Below are 16,063 nucleotides of genomic sequence, written 5' to 3'. Positions count from 1 at the left end.
TTAAAATCAGAAAGCAACATCTTTAAATCCATATTAAGATGTTTGAACTGCACACTCTAAACCCTGTTTTGTGCTGTGGTCAGGAATTGTAGTAAATGTGGGATGAAAGGCTGAAAATACATATATCCACAATAAGCTCTCTATGTCCATGAGGTCTATATGCAACTTTAAACTGTGACCCCTATCTGTGTGTACTGTGGGTTAGTGATGCCTTGGATCTACATAGACATGGAACTGGTTCTGTCAATCCAAAGAAGCATTAAGCCAAATCTTATGCACATTTGCTCAAAAATGAAGCTGTGTACATGTCATACCTTTAAAGCGCCCCCCCCCAAAAAGTTTATTTGATAACAGCTTGTGCAGAGCAGCCTAAGATTGCATCTTACTGCATGGCAAACCTATGCTTTTTGACTCAGAAGCCAGTATCTCCAAGTTCAGCGGAACTTACTCCCAAGTCAGTGTGCACTGGACTGTAGCCTAAGAAATTGTTCTTGAACAGCAGCCCCTGTTTCTCATTCTGTATCCGAACGGCAAACATCTTTTGGAGCCAAAATGAGTTTGAGAAATAATTGTACAATAGCATGAAGGTCACCAATATCACTGAGCTTTTGAACTCTTTTGTGAGTCTAAGTAGCTCTTTTAGATTCTAGCTGACCCATGGCACGCGTGTGTGTGACATATCACGATCACACAGGTATTTCTCATATATGCATTTTCTATATTTTCTGCATTCACAGACTAGCTTTTACATGTTTGTGAAAAACAGACAAGGTTTAAATTAAACCTGGAAAGTTTGTTTTCATTAGACAGAAAAAGTTAATAACAAGGAGCAGTGGTGCAGAAAAGTGGAGAGAGGGCTTTGCTGAAAATAACTTTGATGCATGGAGCAAGGTCTCTGTTTCAATCTTTTTTCTCCCTCCCACACAAACACACCATTTTCAAATCACTGAACGGAATGAGTTATTCATATTCCTATGAAAATGTCTTCTGACATACACACAATGGCGCATTTCCTAACCTTTAGCCAGCCTTTGATTGGGTGATCCCAGCCAATGCATCAAGGGAATGGCTCATCGGCAACAAAATTAAATTCTGTCATACTTGGTTGTTTGGTTCCACAATGTGATAAACTAATCAAAAACTTTATGCATTTTTATCACAAATCAAGAAACAGTAAAATTCACAGAATCAAAGTAAATTTGAAATATGAAAAGAATAGTGAAGACTTGCCAGTAATTTTCCTCTGCATCTGTTGTGTTCCTCACATAGCAGTCATTTTCCTGATGGCATTCATTCCATTTTATTTTATTTTTTTAAAAAGGAGAAATTGCTGCAAGCTGACAGAAAACAGGAATGTTTATGGAATATCTGTAAAGTTGGAAATGGAGAAGAGGTTGGCAAGGGAAATGAAATAAAGTTGGGAAATGGGGGCATTCACTTTTCATCTCAAGAATGCCCCTGGGAACAGTGGTGTACTTATGGTTTCTGCCACCCCATGGCAAAATAGATTTGCTATGCTTGCTGCAGCGATATATTCTACATAAGATGTTTTGGCCTTCATGCTCCATTAAAAACAGGAGAGACTGGGCTAGAGGGGTGCTTTGTTTGTTTACTCAACAGGAGTTGCCATTAAAAAAGGCCCAGCTGGCATTTCCAATTTTTTAAAAAATGCAGTATATAATAAAGGGACCCCTGATCATTAGGTCCAGTCGTGGCCGACTCTGGGGTTGCGGCGCTCATCTCGCTTTATTGGCCGAGGGAGCCGGCATACAGCCTCCAGGTCATGTGGCCAGCATGACTAAGCCGCTTCTGGCGAACCAGAGCAACACACGGAAACACCGTTTACCTTCCCGCCAGAGCGGTACCTATTTATCTACTTGCACTTTGATGTGCTTTTGAACTGCTAGGTTGGCAGGAGCTGGGACCGAGCAATGGGAGCGCACCCCGTCACAGGGATTCGAACCGCTGACCTTCTGATCAGCAAGTTCTAGGCTCTGTGGTTTAACCCCTTAGTATATAATAAGATAGCTGTTAATTCTGCTGTCAAAGCAAGACACCAAATCTATAGCTAGTGCACAGTAATGGCACCCTCATTTGTAGTGATGGAATTTGAAGTGGGGGCAAATGCTGATACATCTCCACCCCCAGTGTCCCATTTTCAATATGGGAAATAACCCATACAGAGACATCACCTTGCCAACAAAGGTCCGTATAGTCAAAGCTATGGTTTTCCCAGTAGTGATGTATGGAAGTGAGAGCTGGACCATAAAGAAGGCTGATTGCCAAAGAATTGATGCTTTTGAATTATGGTGCTAGAGCAGTGTTTCCCAACCTTGTGCCTCCAGCTGTTTTTGGACTACAATTCCCATCATCCCTTGCCACTGGTCTTGCTAGTCAGGGATGATGGGAGTTGTAGTTCAAAAACAGCTGGAGGCACAAGGTTGGGAAACACTGTGCTAGAGGAGGCTCTTGAGAGTCCCATGGACTGCAAGAAGATCAAACCTATCCATTCTTAAGGAATCAGCCCTGAGTGCTCACCGGAAGGACAGATCCTGAAGCTGAGGCTCCAGTACTTTGGCCACCTCATGAGAAGAGAAGACTCCCTGTGAAAGACCCTGATGCTGGGAAAGATGGAGGGCACAAGGAGAAAGGGACAACAGAGGACGAGATGGTTGGACAGTGTTCTTGAAGCTACCAGCATGAGTTTGACCAAATTGCGGGAGGCAGTGGAAGACAGGAATGTGCTCTAGTCCATGGGGTCACGAAGAGTCGGACACGACTAAACAACTAAACAATAACAACTGTGAGGCAGAGGGTTGAACAAGGCAAGCTGATTTTGTTTGAAACTGATCCAACTGTAAACATGGGTGGTCCAGAAAGGGAATGAAGGAGTCATAGGAGACTTCAGGCATGTATTGTGGCTGCATTCGGAGGAGCAGGCATGATCGTTGGGTTGGGAGTGAGGCAGGACTAAGAATCTAAGCAGGGCTTCTTCTTTTTTTAGCCAGAACTCACTGGAATCCAGTTCCAGCACCTCTCAGGTAGGCACCATTGCCATTAAGAGAGAACAAGGGAGGTGTCTGTGGTGAGTTCCAGAAACTCTTTTTCTAGAAGAATAGTTAGTTCTAGATCTAAGGATAGATAAAAGGAATGCAAGTACAATGGGAGGGAATCTGATTCAAGCTAAAGACTGGAGAGAACGGCCAAAGAAACAGAAGAGAGTTAAGGCACACAAAGGAAAGGAGGGCTAGACCCACAATTCTTTGTGTATTTTGGAATTAACTTGTATGCTGTTTAAAGAGAAGAAACTTTGAGATAAGCAGGATCCTGACCAGGATCCAGCTGGCACACTGAAAAAAGAGCACACTTTGAGGCTCTGATGTTTCTCATTTATAAAGAAAAACTTTACATTAACCCTATCAGTCATGATGACTGATGCAAAATAAATGTCAGCTCCAAACAATTTGCACTAAAACAGGCATAGGCAAACTCGGCCCTCCAGATGTTTTGAGACTACAATTCTCATCATCACTGACCACTGGTCCTTTTAGCTAGGGATGGTGGGAGTTGTAGTCCTAAAACATCTGGAGGGCCGAGTTTGCCTATGCCTGCACTAAAAGGATCAAAGATATTAAAGCAGCACATTCAGACTGAGAAACCATTCTCAAATCCTCTAAAAAAGAAGAAGAAGGTCTCACAAGGAAAAATATATTGTGCCTCTTAAATAGGTGCAGCCGGCATGGTAAATATTCACCCATGGCACATATTGGGAAACGTCATGGCAATAGATCAGTAGCTACCTTTGACTCTTCAACGCATATTGTGCAGCCTAAGAATTCTTTTGAAAATTGGGCAGTACGAATGTATACTGATGAAATGAAGCCAACATCAGGTCACTACGCGTACTCTGTCTCTCTGTCTCTCTTTCTCTTTTTCTCTGTCCTTTCCACACTTCATAACAAATGGGCAAGATCTTTATGAAATACAGCAATCTAGCTTGCAAATATGAATGTAAATGCCTGTGTACCAGATGGGCATTTCTGCGAAGATTCATGTACCCACCGCTGATTCGAACAATAGAAGAAAACATATGTAAAAGGCATCAGTATTTCTTCAGAGTCATTATGAAAGATCTCAGCATAGATTGCAAGGCTGGAATTTAATTGGCCTCTCTGAACAACAGCAGTGCTCAGTATTCCAGAAGTCTGGCAGGCTTGGCCTGGCATCTTTTCCCTTACCATCTGCAGCATTCTCTGCCCTGCTGTAAGAAAAACACAATTCACCTACTGAGGACATTTTTCCCCCCTTGGTTCCTTCTGCTTACTTATGGGGTGATATAATGTAGTGCCAGATCCTGGATTCCCAGCGGATGGGGGTTGCAATTTTTCAGTTTCCACTGGTACAGTGCCGAAACTTGTTTTCTGATTTCTTCAAAGACTTCTTCCCCTGCGAAAGAGACTTCATTTTTTTTCCTGCCTTGTAGAATTTAAAAATTCTTTAGAATCTTGGTGGGTGCTCAGTTGAACTTCATAAGAACAGAACTTACCATGTTTATTTGTTCAAGGCATTTATTAACCATGTCTGACTATGATCCCTGAGCACTAGCTTTCAAAATTGACATTTGTGCCAGGCAAGGCAGAAATGCTCCTGGTAAGGAGAAAATCTGGAATTGGCTAGTGAAGGAGGATAGATTTATCTACATCTAATTTCTCTGAAGAAATGTTAATTATAACATCTGACTGCAGATAGTCCTTTGGTGGCCACACAGATTATACATAGTGAAACTTGCCTTACATCAAGACATATACATCAGGACTGGATTACAGTGGATGCTCGGGTTGCGAACGTGATCCGTGCGGGATGCACATTCGCAACCCGCAGCGGCATGTCTGCACATGCGCAGGTTGCAATTCGGCGCTTCTATGCATGCGCAAAGCACAATTTAGCCCGTTCCAGTACTTCTGGGTTTTGGCGGGTGCGTAACCCAAAGAAACGCAACCTGAAGCGGCTGTAACTCGAGGTATGACTGTATTGCAGTATGGTCTCCTTTGAGGAACCATTGGAAACCAGAGTGCAGCAGCAAGGTTTACAACTGCCCTTTAAGGGCTGCAATAGTTCCCAGGAAGCTCCCAGACACAATTCAAAGTGTTGGTGGTTGCCTTTAACCACCAGTATACCTTAGGGACCTGCTCCATATGTACCAGGTAGATCTGGCTGATAACCCCTTCTCTGTGCCCTGAGTGTGGTGCAAACTTGGCTGGTGGCTAAGAGAAAGGAACTCACCTTAACTGTGGAAATTGTTGCCCCATAAGACTCCTTCACACTTCTGTCATGGATGCTTTAGTTGAGATTCCTGCATTGCAGGGGCTTGGACTAGATGACCCTCAGGGTCCTTTCCAACTCTGCAATTCTATGGCTCTAAATTCCTCCGTTTTTCAGGTGTACAACACCTGTTCCTCTTTATTTCATATACCTAGCATCTGGAAATGAAGGCTGGTTTCCCTAGGAGAAAGGAACCCCTCAACTTACCAAACATTCATGCACATTTTAGAAGTATGGATTGTAACCATGAGCACCATGAAATCAAAGGTTTCAACAGTATGCACATTTTCTTAGGAGTAAATCCCATTGAACACATTGGGAATTGCCGTATTTTTCCATGTATATTTCTGTGTATATTTTGGGAGACTCCAAATTAAGAAAACACCCCTCAGCACTACCCGTGTATAAGATGAGCTCCAATTTTAAACCTATATTTTTGGTTAAAAAAAACACCCTAGTTTTATACACAGAAAAATACGGTATTTACAAATAAGCGTGCAGAGGGTTGCTTTCTATTAAAATCAGTGGAAACTAGCCAGGAATAAAGTACTCTGGAACAGGTCTCTAATGTTAATTGTGAGTCTCTAAAGCATAGGTATTTATTGAAAGTGAACCTTTGGGTTAAATAAATTGGGCACACTTTGAACGGTGGTATAAACCTCTCCCAGTTATGGTCAGAATACAAATGGTGCTGTAGAAAAAGCAAATCCAGAAGCTTTCTCAAAAGCAGGGGAAAGTTGTTCGTTTTTAGCCATGAATTCTTGGAAATGCAACTTCAAGCTTCTATCTATAAAAGACTGGGGGGCAAGGAGGGGAGATGAGTTTAATGTGTATCCAGCTGGCATGTGGGTTGATCCAAATCCGGTTGAAGATGGTGAAATCATTTCATTTCCCGACTCAAAACAAACTTATTTTCAGTGCTTTGAACTAATCTTTTAAAGAAAAGCTCCCAAACATGAAAAGGGTGAGTTGCAAAACATGCCTTTGGCTTATTACAAAGAGAGTTGCTAGATAAATCTTAAAGAGATTTCTCAAAAAGGGGTTTTGGACACATGCAATAAATATATGTTCAGGTGCCATGTGGAAATGTGTGTGAGATTTTCCATAGGCAAAAGAGAAGAGTATTATGCTTTGTGAAGTATAGCCATGAATCTAAAAACACAGTTGAGCCTAGCTTACATGCTTAGCTGGGGTGAAGATCCAGGAACGGGAGGTTCTGCAATTCATTCTCTTGGGAGATACATTTGGCTTATTAATATTATTATTATTGCTGGTAAATACTAATTTCCCAGAGTGCTTTTTATGGCAACTGAGGCTGTTATTTTTGTCCCTTGGCATGATGGTATTAGCTGACAATTATATTGCTGAATTTTATTAATGTTTTGTTGGTTTTAATTGTATTTGAATATGTTGTGCACTGCTTTGGTGGCCCGCAAGTCATAAAGAAAAAATTAATCATAATCATCTGTGGCTTTTGATACTATTAACCATGATATCATCCTGAAACTGCTCTATGGAATGGAAATTGGGAGTACTGTGTTATAGTGGTTCTGGTCCTCCCTATGGAGTCCAGAGATAAGCATTGGGACAGTGCTCTTCAGGCCCCTGGTGGTTATGTTACAATAGCACTAGATATTATATCATCAGATCAGATCATCAGATCATATCAAATGTATATACTGCTTGATTTTATTTTTTTAAAGTATGACCTAGTTGAGATTCCTGCATTGCAACGGTTGGACTAAATGATCCTTAGGATCCATTCGAACTCTACAATTCTATGATTCTAAAGTCAAAGTGGTCTATACCCAATGCTATTTAATTAATACCTACATTAAAAAGACAATGGGAGCTCTGGAGGTAAGCTACCAACTGTGCAGTCCCTGAACCAGTGTCTGGATGCAGTGGTAGGATGGAAAAGGGAAAATAAATTGACCTTGAATCCTGGCAAAACAGAGGCACTGTGAGTGCGTGGTTCCTGTCCGTGTGTTTTATTTTTTTAGCTACTGTCAATTTAAATATTTTTAAAATATTTTAAACTTGTTTTATCGTGAATTTTAATGTTTTATTATATATTCTTGTAAACAACATAGAGGTGTGTTCCTTTTACAATCAATTAATATATACATTTTGGCTATTATTATTATTATTATCCTCGTAATATAACATGCAATGTGGACATGCCACATGGAGGCCTTTATGCAGATATGTTTATCTTGCATCGTTCTGACATCTCAAAAAGGGGATGCAGTGGGAAAGACCACAATTTGATCACATAGTTTGTTGACATACCATATTCAGCAAACAGTCAATTGCCTTCTCCATGGTGGAATCTACACACATATAAAAACTGTTCTGAAAATGCTTTTTTAAAGTGGTTTTTAAAAAAACATTGAATTTTCCATAAGGCTCACCATCATCATCTAGTGTCACATTGTATATTGCACTTAAAACACACATAAAACGTTTTATTTGTAGCTGTATAGCGGAGTCCCATCTCTCTGACGAAACCCATCACAGCTATGTGTGTATTGTACAACTGGTAGCAAAAGTCCAAAAGTCTTTGCATTCTGCAAAATGATACAAATGTTCAAGTGATTTACATTATGCAGCACTGTGGGTTATGTGCATTTAATTCTCCTCTATGTAGTTCACATTTGAGAGGAATGCAGCTGTCTTTTACTGTTCATTTTTTCAATAATCTTGTCAAGTGATAGATCTTTAATTTAAAAGACTATCCATGACAGCTGTTTGAGAATTACCTAGCTATGCTGAACTGGCAGTGAGAGGATTCACAGCAGGGGAAGAAAAATGAACACAGTCGTTGCAGTTTGAACCAGCTGTGTGGCTGAATCAACCTGGAAGAACTGACTTGTCTAAAGAATATTTGGGCACATTTCACACAAACTTTGGAAGGAGATGATTTCGCATTATCTACTTGATCCACCAGTCTCTCCTACTTAGCTTTTCTCTGATTTTTCTACAGCCAGCTAGACTTCCGCAAATATGTATTTACTATTTTATTTATAAGGCATTCTATACTGCTTTTTGGCTCAAAAAAGAGACCCCCCCAAAACACTTTACACTCAAACCCTAGGGCACTCAAACCCCAGTAAAACAAATAATAACTGATAAAAATCAAAGCACATTAAATGCCTCTCACAGCAAAAACATCTCAATTGTCCCCCTAAAGAATGACAGGAGAAGCTGGTCTAAACTTTTTTGGGAGTTTCATCATCTGGGTGCTGCCTCTGAAGAGACTTTGGTCCTTCAGCACCAGTTGCACCTTCCCTGATGGTATAACGCCAAGCAGCCTCCAAAGATGACCACAAATGATGGGCAGGTTGACATGGGAAGAAATGATCCTTCAAATATTCTAGTCTCACAACAGTAAAGATTTTGAAACCAGCTCAGATTTGACCACGACTATCTCTGCCTCCATGCAGTGTGCAAAGGAAAAGCCTGCAACAAAAATATGTAACTGTACAGGCATTTTAAAAACACATCCCACAACTTACGCATAGGTTGAAATTGAAAATAAAGAGTGAGATTAGGACTGCAGCCTTAAACTATGGTTGCCATATGTCTAGATTTTCCAGTGACAGAATTAGTGTCCAGGGGAAAATGTCTGGATTTTTGAAATCTTCCCACTTTTTGGATCCATATTTTTACTTCTTGAAATATGGCAACCCTACTTAAGCTTTCCAGAAATTTGTTTATGGCAAAGTTCATACCATTGTGTTAAATCCAAACTTCACAGGAGTGGAAAGAGGAAGGCAGACTTGCTGCTCCAAAGGGTTGGCACCATTCAGGAAAAGCACTGATTCCTCTAAGGATCAGTGTAGAGTTGGCAAAGAACAACTCTGTTTTCCCATCTCAAGCTAACCCCCCCCCCAAAAAAAAACCCTACTTGGCAAAGAAACAATTGGATGCACTTGCTTTGTTATAGCGTGTTCTCCCTAACAGAGAGCACTTGTTGCGGTTGGGGGAACAGGCCACTGTGTCATGACTAGGCAAATTTAGGAACCCAAACCTGTAAAGGGTTAATTGGGTTGCTGGGGATTTTTGAGTGTTGCCAATTCGGAGGAAGGGTCAGAATCTATAAATATTGGAGCCGGACGATGGGAAGTCCTCTTGGCTGTTTTGCAACGGATCACCCGCCCCCTCCCTTTTATAGGGTGGTTCTTTGGTTCTATTGACCTTGCTTTGCCTGTCATGGGGTCGTTCGTCTTGGTGCGCGGGCCTGGTAGGAATTTTGCCATTTGGTTGATTGGCTGTTGCCATTTGGTTTTTGCCTACTGCGTAGCAAATCGTCACAACTTGTAAGGTTGGCGGTTAGGCATTGGTTAATTGGTTCTTGGAGGGGTAAGTGCCTATCCCTCCAAATGATGCGGAAAGGGAATTCCGTTAAAGGAATCCAGGGGCTTGCCATTCTTTCGTCCTTGTCCGTGGTGCCGGACTTGGGCCGTGCAAGCCCCACCGGAACATGAGGGTGAGAAGTGTTGGACTGATTCCCGGCCTCAATACTTGTTTCCCATGCTGGCTTCCGGTGGTGTCCGGAAGGGACCAGCTCTGTCCTTGGGGGGCAAGGACAGATAGTCAAACCAATGCCTAAGCAACCACTCACATTTTTTGTATTGAAATAAAGTTGTGGCCAAAATTATGCCAAAAACCTAAACAAAAATTGAAGTGTGAAGTGTGAATTTTTGGGGGGTGGCACTGTGGGACTCAACACGCAACTACTTGTCAGCAGGTGGGTAGGAGCTGGTGGAAAATGTCTCAAAGAGGGTAAATGAAGGGTAGGTTTGGTTTTTACAGTGTTACCTCAGGTTAAGTACTTAATTCGTTCCGGAGGTCTGTACTTAACCTGAAACTGTTCTTAACCTGAAGCACCACTTTAGCTAATGGGGCCTCCTGCTGCCACTGCACCGCCGAAGCACGGTTTCTGTTCTCATCCTGAAGCAAAGCTCTTAACCTGAGGTAATATTTCTGGGTTAGCAGAGTCTATAACCTTAAGCATATGAAACCTGAGGTACCACTGTATATCTATTCTTGGCCCCACTTCCCAGTGGCAACACACTTGAAGCCCCAACCAGGATGCAATGCCACCCCTCTCCTACATGTCCACTTCAGGGCGAGGGGAAATTGCATCTCTGCCTTTGTGTACAAGCAACAGAATCATGAGATGTCACCTTTCAGCATGGAGGAAATATCTCTGAAAATCATGGCAAAGGTTTCCCCTCTCACACTACTCTAATATTATGTAATTAGCTAACTGCATCTCTTCGGGAAAATGGAAAGTTGAAGTATTGTACCACATCACTCTGCAAACAATGTCTGAGCTTGTGTGTATGCTTTTGAAAGGTCAAGCGGTGTTCCAGGTAGTAATCCGTTTCTTTTGTCAACTGCCCCTGTTTTCTGTTTTACAACACTGGCTCCTGACAGATAAAGATTATCCTTTGGAGTAAGCAATTTGGAAAAGTCTCTTCACAAACAATATAATCGGAGTGCCAAGTCACTGCAGCCGCGGTTTCTTCTAGTACTGACACATGCCCCACAGACAAGCTTTTGCTTTTATATTGCTATGCCACTTTCCCTTATTACTACTTTTTTATTCTTTGGGAAAAATAAGGAGTCCTCTAAAGCATCTTTAAAGTTACAACTCTGTCACAAGGCATAAAGTTTGGCAGGGAGATGTAAGCAGGCTGACAACACAGCTGACTGTGAGAGGAGCATAAGCACGGGAGTTCAAAGCAAGGGTAGGAGACACACAGATTGAACTGACTGTATTGGACCCAACTTTGACTGGTAGCGAATCTGAATTCCAGGGCCAGCTGACAGTCCATAGAGCTGAGGCCTATCAAATAGTCAAGTGAGGGCCAGGGTGTGCATAGCAAGAGCAGCCATATTCTCCCTTCACTACATGTTCTCCCTGCATTGCAATATGACTCTGAAATACCAATTGTTGGGAATCTTGAGTGGGGAGTTGTGCTCAGGTCCTGTTTGTGCTCTTTCCCTAAGCATTTGGCTGGCAACTATGAGCACAAGATGTGGAACTAAATGGACCTTTGGTCTGATCCATCAATGCTATTATTATGTTTTTAACCATGGGAAAATATCACACAGGACCCAAGACCAGTGGCAATGAAGTAGATGAGGGATGTATTCCATATTTGTGTTTGTGTCTGCAATTGTGTTATTTAGTTTGGAATATTTCCCTTACAGATTTTTCAGTATGTTAACAATATAATACTTTATTAAGTGTTCTGTTTGTGCTCAATAATATCAGCATGACATATGGTTGTGCGAAAAAGTCTGGGCACTGCTAATTTCTATATCTATTGCTAAAGCAGAAAGATGTACCAGTACTGTTATAAATCTCTGTATATTCACATATGGTGAACCAATGAGAGGGGAATTTTTGATCTCACAGGCACTGAGGCGTAAGTTCTGCCTTCAGGCAGGTTGCTATCACTGAAAAGTCAGGGGCCAAATTCTTGCATAATCTGCACAATGAGCCTTGCCTACATCTAATCTTGAAATTCTCACTGTATGATTCTATGGATGTTGATTATGATGGAACTCCCATTATGTTTACTCCCAGGTAAGCATGTATAGGATCTCATTACTATAGCATTGAACTAATACAGGGTATAGAAATGGAGGGCTGGATTTAATTAATAGGACCCGTGAGCAGAAGCCTGTGCAAAGCAGGCTTTCCTCTCTGCATCCCCCACATTGGCTCAGGAGGCAGGTTGTAAGAACCCCAGAGACAGCATGGCAGGAGAAGGAGGGAGGATTGTTCTGTCTGGCAAGCAGAAACATTGATGGAATGGTTGCCTTAGCACTAAGTTGAATTCCTTCCTTAGGGAGCACTGAAGTGAATCAGGGTATAAGGCAGTATTCAGTACTAGTCTTATGGAGAGTAAATCCACTAAAGGTCATTCATTCATTTTACTAACTCAGGTTCATTAATTTCAATTGATTTACTTTCTGTAGCATTTAGTTGAATACTATATGTATTAACTTTCATATGTAATTTATATTAATTCAAACATATGGTATGATCTCATATCAATACATAGATTGCATCAGCCAATCAGATTTTTGTTTTATTATATTCCACTTGCCTGTTCTAAGGGGGGGGGGGAACACCGGTATATAGGCCATCAGATTCCATCTGCCTCTTAGATAGCAGATAGTGGAGGCCAGTGATCAGCTCAAATTGAAATTCCTGTCTTCAAAGACTCAGAACTATTTCCTCCATCCATGCCACTTGCAATTTTATTGTTCTTCATGGTGCTTCCCCCTTTTTTGTCATGGATCTTAAGAAGGTGTACAGAACATAGGGATGTTGTTGTGCTTTCAGTAGAAGTTTGAACAGCAAGATCTTCACTACAGTCATGACACCCCAATTTAATGCAAAGCATGATGGCTTCCAAAAAAGCAAAATGCAATTTCCACCAATGTATACAGAAAGTTATCAAAGTGCTTGATATTTATTCATAGTAATATGGTGTGTTGCCCTTGGCCCCAAAATATACAATCTGTTGTGAAAAATAAATATGCAATGGATGGGCAAATACTCCTGACTGTAAAAGACTCGGGTTTGGAATAAATACATTGATATGGATTAAAATGCATTAGTTTTGACAATAAAGGTATTGGATTCCATAAAATATGTATTTGAAAGAAAACATTTTAATATAAAAATAGAAATGTATTGGTTGGAACTTGGAATAGATACATCTATTGATTCCAGGTGAAAATGTAGATTCAGCAAAATGACACCAGTTTCAGTGAATTTATTTACAATGTATTTATTTCCCTGAAATCCCTTCCCTGAAAAACAAAATAGGCAAAAACCCAAAAACCTGAGTTTTTGCAAATAAAGATTTTCATTAGTTTGGAAGTTGATTGGTTAGTGAGTTAAAGTTTTCAAAGCCTGTTATAGCAATATAATAATTAGCCATTTATCCATTAAATCTCCAGTTTGGCTTTTAGGTTAGTTATTTATGCTACACCATCAGTGTGCATGGTTTTCCAACTGCCTTAGCACTTATCAAGGTTCTGCTATTGCCCAAGGTCTGTTGCCTGAGTTGTGGATCCTGAGCCCTCCAGATGCTGTTGGAATACAGCTCACATTGTCCATGACAATGGCCCATTCTGGCTGGGGCTGATAGGAGTTGAAGTCCAATTACAGTTGGAAGACCACAAATGGCTACTTCATTTTGGCTCCTGTACCAGCTAACTGCTCTTGAAAGGTCATCTGTGAGTCAAAACTACATACGTGAATGTTTTTGAAATCCAAAGCAGCCTTTTATACAAGGGATATGTGATATTCTTTGCCCACTCATGTGGGAAATAAGTGTATTCCAAAACTCACCATCTTTTGTGGCCAGTTTGGGGTGGGAGATCACAGAGGGCAGAGGAGGTACTGACTATTTTTGACATTTTGAGCATCATGTGTAGTTTGAACCATGAGAGGTTTTATTAATGAAGCTTGCAGATGAAAGACGCAGATTCATTTAACTGGCGATGTTTCAGAAGAACTTTGTGGATTTGTTTGAGCCTTTGCTCTTTAAAAAGTTGATGAATACAGAAATGCTAATGCTTCCAGCTTAGATGCCAGACAGTAATGGCAAAATATCCAGCTTGGAAGAAATCTGTTGTGGCAGGCTATGTTTTCCGAATCTACTTTTGAAAGCAAAAAAGCAGAAAGAAGGGAAATCAAATATGTGCATGGGAAATGAATAAAAAGTCAGAGTTGGAGCACAGATAATGTTTGGCTCTGATCCAGAGGTCCATGTGTGTTCTGATTTGTGTGTGTGTGTGTGTGTGTGTGAGAGAGAGAGAGAGAGAGAGAGAGAGAGAGAGAGAGAGAGAGAGAGAGAGAGAGGAAGCATTCAGGGGAACTGAATCTGGAACTTGATGCATACAAAACATGTGGCCTCCCACTGAGCCATGGCATGGACCGTCCATTCAAGCCCAGAGACTGGCTCTCTCTCTCACTGAGTCCCCCCCCCCATTTACATTTAAGAATGGGGCAGAGAGAGAAGCAAAGAGATGGAAGCCAAGACTTACAAAAGGAAAGGGATTTAGGCAGTATAAAGTAAATTCATAGGGAAATAGAAGATTTCTAGCCACAATGCACATTCAGAAATACTACAATTCAGTCTCTGTCATCTTCCCACAATACTGCAGATTCATTTACCCTCCTCCAGTAAGCTGCTCCCACATCTAAACACATGACCCTCTTCTCTGTAGTCTGAAATGGTACAACTTAGAGAAAGCATTGCACCACAATATTCCTCCAGGGGTAGGTAATTTCATCTGTAACCATTTACTCTCCACCACGAATGCCACTTTCACAGATCTTGACTTCCATGTCCTTGCTCTTTCCAAATAAATGTCATCATAAAGAAATCCAATCATGTTTCTCTATGGTTCAGACGAGGGCTACACCACAGTTCAGTGCCAGAATCTATGAGTTGCCAGTAGCGGTCAGTGGAGTAGGGTGGGGTGGCACTGTGCTGCTTACCTGGCTTCTGAATGATGGGCTTACTGAGAGAAGGAAGCATCAGGGTAGTGCAAACACAAAGACAGACAATTTGACACTCCCCCTGCTGCTCCTACACTGCACCAACCTAACCCTCTTCCTTGCAGTAACCAGCAGTGGTCCTGGCATTAGGAAGTCAGCTAACCAAGTAGTCCCCTGCCCCACCCACCAGTACTGGGTGTTGCATGTCCATATTTTCCCAGGTTCATCCTCCAGTTACTGAGATTTTATGGTACAGGGCAAGGAAAACCTCTCCGACCTTGGAGATCCATTGCCAGTCAGAAAAGAGGTCTGGTGAAACCCTTCTCACAACTTTCAGAAATGAGTTCTCTAATCAAATTCCAACGCCCTCATCCTTTGTTTTTAAGCACTCCCATTCAATATGGACTAGATCGACCTAAGCCCTCAGTCAATGAATGAAACATGCCCCACACCCATCCATATTTATTATTTTCATTTTCTTATGTATCCCATCTTTCTTCCATCATGGAACTCAATACAACATACATGTGGTTCCCAGGAGATCTCCTATCCAGGCACTGATCTGACCCAAACCAACTTAGGTTCAGCAAACTGGTGGCCTCATGCACCTTCTTCTCATCATTACTCATCCTTACCCAAAATGCAAGAGCAAGGGAAACCAAACATTGCTTTAAAACAAAGCATTTTGGGTTTTCCTTACTCTTAAATTGATGGATTTGTCTGAGATTTATTTGGGGCTTTACTCACCCCTGGTTTGTGTTGCTTCTCTTGCATAAGCACTCTAGTCCTAGAAATTCCACTGTAGCCCAATGTAGCTAGAGTCAAGTTGTTTTGACTTGATTACACAGGTCGAATCCTCACAAGTCTTGTTGGAATGCCTTTAAATTTCATTAACATTTCAACAGATTCCTTGAAATTCTTACGGTGGTTTGACTTAACAATGACCCCCCAGTTCTGTTGCAAATTTCAGAATTTCAAATTTTCTCTCACAGTTCAGTGTCGAAAAGCAGATGGACTGGTGTTCTGATTCAGTTTAAGATGGCTCAGATTATTTCATATTGTTACTGCATGCATTGAATGAGAAGCTCAGCAACTGATGCCTCACCTTTCCAACAATTTAGGAAAGGTTATCTCTGGTTTATATTTGAATGAGGCTAAATCTGAAATTCTTACGTAAGCTTGGACAATGAGAGATTTGTT

Source organism: Podarcis melisellensis (genome assembly GCF_964234715.1).
Source record: "Podarcis melisellensis genome assembly, chromosome: 4".
Taxonomy (NCBI): Eukaryota; Metazoa; Chordata; class Lepidosauria; order Squamata; family Lacertidae; genus Podarcis; species Podarcis melisellensis.
The sequence above is the reverse complement of the archived record's forward strand: the minus strand, read 5'-3'. Positions refer to the sequence as shown.